The sequence below is a fragment of the Hevea brasiliensis genome, chromosome 8, assembly GCF_030052815.1.
Source record: "Hevea brasiliensis isolate MT/VB/25A 57/8 chromosome 8, ASM3005281v1, whole genome shotgun sequence".
In the NCBI taxonomy this organism is placed as follows: domain Eukaryota; kingdom Viridiplantae; phylum Streptophyta; class Magnoliopsida; order Malpighiales; family Euphorbiaceae; genus Hevea; species Hevea brasiliensis.
The window spans coordinates 32,409,298-32,417,188 of record NC_079500.1 but is presented as its reverse complement, the minus strand read 5'-3'; positions in this window follow the sequence as shown (position 1 = coordinate 32,417,188).

The window sequence follows — 7,891 nt, the reverse complement described above, 5'->3', positions numbered from 1 at the left end:
GAAATTTAGGTCAAAAGACAATTCGGGATGTCAAATGACCATAATGCCCTTGTTCGGGTTGCATTCCTGATTTTTCGGTAACACCGGGTTTTGTTTATTTTTCGATTTCTCACTTTTCTTTGTACTAATTATTTAATTTTTCTTTGATCTTTCTAATGAGATTTTTTCTTCAATAAGGGTCTATTTAAGTCCTAAAAATGTTTTCCAGGGTTCCCCGCAGTCCAGGGCTAGTCAACGGTCTACACCGTGACTTCCCGGTGCGGTCACCCATCGCTAGGGTTCTCGGCTCGCTTAACTTGGTTACATTTCTTTGCTATTATTTTCCCTTTGTTTTTCTTGTATTTTCTTTTCTTGTATTTCATTATTTTATGTCTCCTCACTCATATTGAAGTGTAGTTCTAGGCATCCTAGCTGTCCGGACAACACTGGTCACCGGAGCAGCAGAACGCACTACCGAACTTAGGGGTGTTACACTACAGTATAGCAGAGCAAGTTATGCCACACAGTGTGCCGAGCACCATAACTTATTTCATAACAATTTTCCCTCCATAATTTATTTATTTATTATTCACCAAGTGCAAGATTTACCATTTACATCATTTATTTTCAAAATTGATTAATCTGATTTTTTCATAAATTTTTATTGAAAATCCGGCAGAGTGCCGGCTGTAAATTGGAAAACAGTTCTTCTGAACCTATTTAAAAGACACTTCCAATATAGTTTTCAAATCTAGAACTCCAATATACACATAGGACAACTCAATCTCCAAATCTCAACACCATTTTCAAACTTTTTGTTCACATCACAATTCGAATCACATTCATGAATATTTCCCAACATTTTATTTTTCAACATAATATACAAAAAATTTCAATAACATGAAATTTCAAATATTTACATTATCACATAATTTCAAGAGTTTGTAATTACAATCAAAACTAATACAAAATGCAAAATACAACCCAAAGTCCTAATGTCCTGCCAAGTGCACTGCAGATATGAGGCGACTCTGGACTCTGTGCAAATCTGACAATTCACCTGGTCTAAGGTCTGCTGGACTCCCCAGCTATGTCTCCAGTACCTGTGCATGGCAAAAGTGATGCGCTAAGCAATTCTGCTTAGTGGTGCCAATATAAAATAAAATAACTAAAATAAAATAAATGTGCATAATGTATGTTGACATTTTATGTAGACTTAATTTCTGGCATTTATTGTAGTATTATTTGATTAAAATTTGTAAGATTTATTTTAATTGCTCAAGTAACCTATTCTAGTCGACTGGACTGGATAAATGAGTAAACTGGCACTGGGTACCAAGTACCTCAGACCATCACACCATCGGTCACATTGTGTCTCCCGGTGTGCAATAGAACAGCTAATAAGCTATAATAATTATTAGGGATAAAACCCAAGTATAACAAACTCAATCAAAATAGCCAAAGGCTATTATATCACTGAATGGCATGAGAGGCCATAAAATACATAATGGCATGAAGCCATATGCAGCACTGCTAACAGAACCCTATTGGTATGCTAACATATCCAAACCAATCTTACTAGGTATACTAGGGCATGTTACACTTTTAAATTTTACAATTCTTGAAATTGAAGTTTAAGTGTTACTATTCATTTCATTAGTCAACTAAAATATTGACTTTTGCATAGACAATAGGTACATTGGTTTTAATATTCCTAACATACCACATTTTTGCATTCTAAAATTGTTGGTATTGGTTGCCAATACCATTTCAAAGCTTAGTGTTAGTTATTCACAATTTTCAGATTTCAAGCACTAAGTTTACTGTTCCATTGGTCATTTGTACAGTAGGAATTTGCAAAATTGTCTTCATGAAAGTTGTTCCTTATTGTGTCTAATTACATTTCTTTTTTTTTTTAAATCACTTCATTTCAAGTTTTGTAGCTTAAGTTATGGCCTAAATACTATAACTAGCCAGATTGCAAATTTTCCAGATTTTTTGGACAGAACCAAATCTACAGTATTTTGTACATTGATTGCAGGTATATTTTTGAACATGTTATGATCAAAATTTGGATTTAGTTTCTTCATGAAAGTTGTAGGTCTATGCCTCAGCTATCTATTGATAAAATTTCAGGTCAATTGAACCTTTCTACACTGAGTTATGACCAAATGAATAAGCACTTTTCATTTGGTTATTTTGCCCAGGCAGAATGCAAGTCACCCAGATTACGCAATTTTTAGGTCAACTTGGTTTAGTTTTCTAGGCAGGGTTTCTTCACTAAAGTTGTGCCATTATGTGTCTAGTTTCATGTCCAATTGGACTTGCACCAATTGAACCTACACAACTCCAGTTATAACTGCCCAAACCTGCTGGACTCACACCCAATCCTGCAGGTTACCAAGGGCAGCATACCTAGCTTCAATTCTCATGACACAAACCACTTCATTTCTTAATCACACATAGCCAAATGGTCAGTAATTGACCATTAAAACCTTCTTTCACCAATTCATGAACAAAGTCTTAAGTTTCTGTCCAAACCCTAACTCAATTATTTCAAACCTTGCATTTACTTACACTTCACTATCCTAATCAAGAGATTAGTGTTAAGGGCAGCCGTAATACCATTTTAGTTCTAAGAAATCTTCAAAAACCTACCAAGTTCAAGGCTGCCAAAAATATTGGGGAAGGTATGCTTATGATTTTATTAAAATTTCTTTGTAAATATCCACTAATTCTACTCCTTCCACATGAATTTAAAGAAAAAGAACAAGTTTGGTCACTAACCTCTAATGGAGTCACTCCCAAGCTTGTAAAAGCTCTTCCTTTCTACTTCTTTTTTCTATCTTTAGCTTGCCCAAGGTGTATGGATAATTTTTTGTGAAGACAAATATGGATTTTATGGTGAGAAACTTAAGGAAATCAAGTTGGAATGAATGAAAATGGTGGAGAGCTTAGGAAGGGATTTCATCCACCATGGATGGAAGAAGAAGATGAAGTGATTTTTTTGGTCTTCTTTATCCCTTATAATGTGTTTATTTAATTCTCATTGGTGGGAGAGTTTTTAATGAGGTCATGCTTATGTTATTGATTGACTTTTATTTCATTATTTTTTTTTTGTTTTGTTTTTCTTCCTTACTTCTTTTACTTATTTTTAATAAATTTTTCATCACTATTTGTTCATATTTTATGTCATATAATTCACTTACTTAAATGGATAAGTTGGTCAAAAATCATCACTGAAGACGAAATGACCAAAATGCCCTCCGTTAGGCTTAACGAGCTAAAATTGTGTGTACTGATTGATTAAATTTTCCTTGTGTTTTTCTTAACATTTTATTGTCATTGGAACCCCAATAATCCTTCCCTGAGGTCCCAAAAATTATTTCATGAAGTTTTTCCTGGGTCTAGGGTTGCTAACAGCCTTCACCGTCACTTCTCCTTTGGGTTACTCATCACAAGGGTTACGGCTAATTTAACCTTAGAGCATTTCATTCCTAAACATTTTCCTTAATTTTTCTGATCATTATTTGGTTTATTTATAAATCCTCACTCTAGTCTAATTATAATTTCAAATATTCTAGCTATCCGGACTGACATTGGTCATCGAAACAGTAGACTGTATGGACTAGCTAAAGTGAGGATGTTAAATGTTGGCTCCTACTAGTTATATATGGAGGTAGGTGCTGATCAAGATGGAATCTATTACCATAAGTAAATAGAGATAAAATCCTATGTTCATTTAATTGTTCTTGATATTTCAAGTTCCTGGCCAGGACAGACAAATTTAATCAGAAATGAGTTTTTGATGAGAAAATCTTTTTAATGAAGAATTGGAATTAAAAGATAATATAATATTCATAGTAAATGAGGTTTGACATAAACCATGACTCCAGCTCAAATTGAGATTTTATAATAGAGAGATTCTAGTGCATGGTAACATATGATTAAAGGTTCATTTAAGCTATTCCTTATTACTGATTGGGTGGCCATGGCATGCTATGCTAGGTGTTAGCCATGGTCTATGAGATGCCTAAAATGACTTAGAGAAATCATTTATGGTAAGAAAGAGTTCTGATGATATTAAGAGTTAATATCATATCTCATTGCCAATTAGTGATGAGCCTAGTGAGTCACACACATACACAAGTAATCACCAAGTTAAATGTGATTTAATTAATTAGTTAAAGAGTTTAATTAATTAATTAAATAGGTTTGATTTGCAATTAGATTGCAAAGTCCCTAGCATGGCTTTAAACCAAATCTAGGTTATTGGATGTATAGTATAAGTTAAATTTATATTTAAAGTATTAAAATATAAATTTAATTATAAGAAATTAATTAATAGAGATTAATTAATTAATTTATATTTGATATAAATTGATTAGAAGAGGAGAAATAATTATTTTGGATTGAGAACTCAAAATTACAACACAAGGGTAATTTGGTCATTTCGCAGGATGAGATGTGGCACTATGAGATGGTGACACATGACACCATGTAAGTTTTCCATTTGTCTTCCAATCATGCGTGATGATCAAAGTCAAGATTAAATCTAGCTTTGACACTTGGCTTAATGTGATTAGGTCAATTAAACTAAGATGCAATCAGAAGATGACATGTGTCAAGGGTTTTAAGTGATGACCTAATTATAAAAGGGAGAGAAAGAAAGAACAAAAAACACATTCTGATTTTTCTAAAGAGGTGCTGCCACCTTTGAAGCCTTCTTCCTCTCTTCTTCTTCTTCTCTCATCAATTCAAAGAGAATTGCCCATATTCTCTTGAATTAAAATTGCTAGAAATTGTTTCTAGTATCCAATATACATCTACAACCTCTCTAAAGGCAAATCCTTAATTTTTAATTGGTTGGCAAGACTTGAGAAGCTGTTCAAGGGGCTACCATTGGTGATCTTGGTGTGGACAAACTATAGGGACAACATTTGGGGTCCTAGGTGCTTCACAAAGATACCAAACACATCTACAGTGCATCAAAAGGTTAGTGCACATGTTCTTGTATTAATCTAAGGTTCTAATGAATTAATCTGTTAATTCAAAAATCTTAAATGGCAAATGTAGATCCTAATACATATTAAAAGGATTTTAATATGCAATTAGGTATATAATGAATCTTGCATGATGCATGAGATCCTAGAAGAAAAATTTTGAATTCAATGTTCTAATCTATTAATTTTCATGCTTCCGCTCCTTCAATTGGTATTAGAGCCACTATATTTGCCATTTAGATTGTTCAATATGTGATTTAATTGTGTGATTTGATTAAGAGTTGATTGTTTCATTGTGGTTGGACCAACAAAGGTGGCGGCTTGGTTATCACAATGATGGTGCGCATGGTTTGGCCATGTTTGATGAGTCTAAGCATGCGCATGGTGTTTGGGTTTTGAATGTGCAATTGTTGTATGATCTAAGGCCCATCCTATGACTAATTAAAATATTTAATTAGGAGTTTTAATCACACAATTAAATTTTGATTCAAATCTAAATTTTTAAATTTGTTTAAATGTGATTCAAATCTGAATTTTTTAAATTTGGTTGAATTAGATTTAAATCTAAATTTTTAAATTTGTTTGAATGCGATTCAAATTTAAATTTTTAAATTTGTTTGAATGAGATTCAAATATGAATTTTTAAATTTGTTTTGAATAAGATTTAAATCTAAATTTTTTAGTTAAATATGAGATATTCAATTTAATTTTAGAATGTATGTTTTATTTAATTGTTAAATGGTAATATGCATGATGGATGATCGTGGACAATAAAAGACCAATGTGATTAGATTTATTTCTTTTATTTTTCTTTGGGTTATAAAATAATTTATTTTATTTTGATGGCATGTATTATAAATGTTGTAATATTTTTGGGTTGTAATTTCATTTATTTGAGGACGTTAAAGTATATGTTCTTGTAAATTTGCCTTGGTATGCCAAAGATTACAATGTAATGGATTACAAGAAGATCAAGGAGGTCAAGAGCATTGGTGGGACCAGTGGGAGGAATTCAAGATCAAGTATTGATTATGTACTCCTTCAGCAACTCTTGTAATATGAATGAATGAAATACACCTAGGAATGCCCTGATTCAATTCTTGGTGGCTCAGAATTGAATTCCTTAGAAAGTCCATAATCATACCATATTTATTGTTTATTCATGTATGCATGAGATATATGGGAATGTATGCAAGTATATGATATAGGCATGCTAATTAGATAATATGCAAAGTGAGACCATAATAGTAATTAGGTCGACTACAAAATCTTCCAAACAAATGATTAAGTTGGAAATGGTATAATTAAAGGTAATTATATCATGGGCCCTCCATTGAGGCAATTATTTTAAGAAATTTTGAATACTTGCATATGATGCAATTAATTTAAGAGATTTTCTTAAAAATAATTGTTAAGCATGAGATGTTGTAAATATGTTAATGGTTTGGTGGCCAATAATGGATGTGCCTGAGGACATTAAAATTATTTGCATGTTTACTGGCTCAATGGGATTAACTTAACTAATGCAAGATAAGTTAATAATGGATGTGCCTAAGATTTTAAGCATTAGGGGCTAGATAAAGGATTGAACCTCACATGAGATGTGATGGGCAAGGAGTTGCTCACTTACAGTTTATTGTAATTCCAATAATGGATGTGCCAGAGGATGATCAATAAGACTATAAGAATTCAATGACCCATTAGAAATCCATCCAACTAGGATTTTCGTTTCCTACTTTGGAAGTGTAGGATTCACTAAGTTAGTGGGAGGACCAATTTGATTAAAAGACCATAATCATTTTGGTTAAATACATGATATATTTACTAATTAATCTGGTCATTTTCTGCAGTTAATTTTTTGATAATAATGAGCACACCACAACCACCACCATCCAATATCCTTGCGAGCATACTTGATTATAATAGGTTGACAAAACCTAATCTTTTTGATTGGCTAAGAAATTTAAAACTTGTCCTGAACCTTAAACATATAAGATATGTTCTAGACTCACAGGTTCCTGGTCCCTTACCTCCAGAGGCCACTCAAGAGGAACATGATACATTAGACAAGTTGAAGGAGCATGATATGAGAGCCAAGTATTACATGCTTGCTTCTATGAGTAGTAAGTTACAGAAGCAACATGAAAATATGCAATATGTAAGTGAGATCCTCCTTGACCTGCAAGAGTTGTATGGTGAGCACAACAGGAATGCTAGGTATGAGATATCTAGACAGCTATTCCACATGAGGATGTCTGAAGGACAGAATGTTGGGGATCGTGTCCACAAGATGATTCGGTTGATTGAGCAACTAGAATATCTTGACTTTCACATCGATTTCCAACTTCAGACGGATTTGATCCTTTAGTCCCTATCTGAGTCATTTGCGAATTTTGTGATAAATTTCCATATGACTAAGTAGGAATATACCTTGGCTGGTTTACTTAACATGCTGGTTATTAGCCAAAAGAATATGTCGAGCAATAAAAGAAAAGAGGTAGCTTTGATTGCATCTTCTTCTGCTGGAAAGTCCAACAAGAAGAAGGGCAATAAAAAAAAGAAACCTCAAATTCCTGGTCCTTCCAAGAAGATAGCTAAACAGAAAGGGAAGACCAAAGCTGATGGAAGCAAAGGAAAGTGTTTCCACTGCCAACAGGATGGGCACTGGAAAAGGAATTGCCCAGGATATCTTCCCGCTCTGAAGGACGAGAAGGATACACCTTCGAAAGGTATGTCCATATCTTGTTATTTAGATTCTGATGATACTCATAGTTCATCTATAGCTTGGGTTTTAGATACTCTTGCCAGTTGTCACATTTCTTATGATATGCAGGAACTAGCAAACAGTAGCAGCTTATGTTGTTGAGATGTTAGACTCCGGATTGGTGATGGCTCAACTGTTGAAGTTT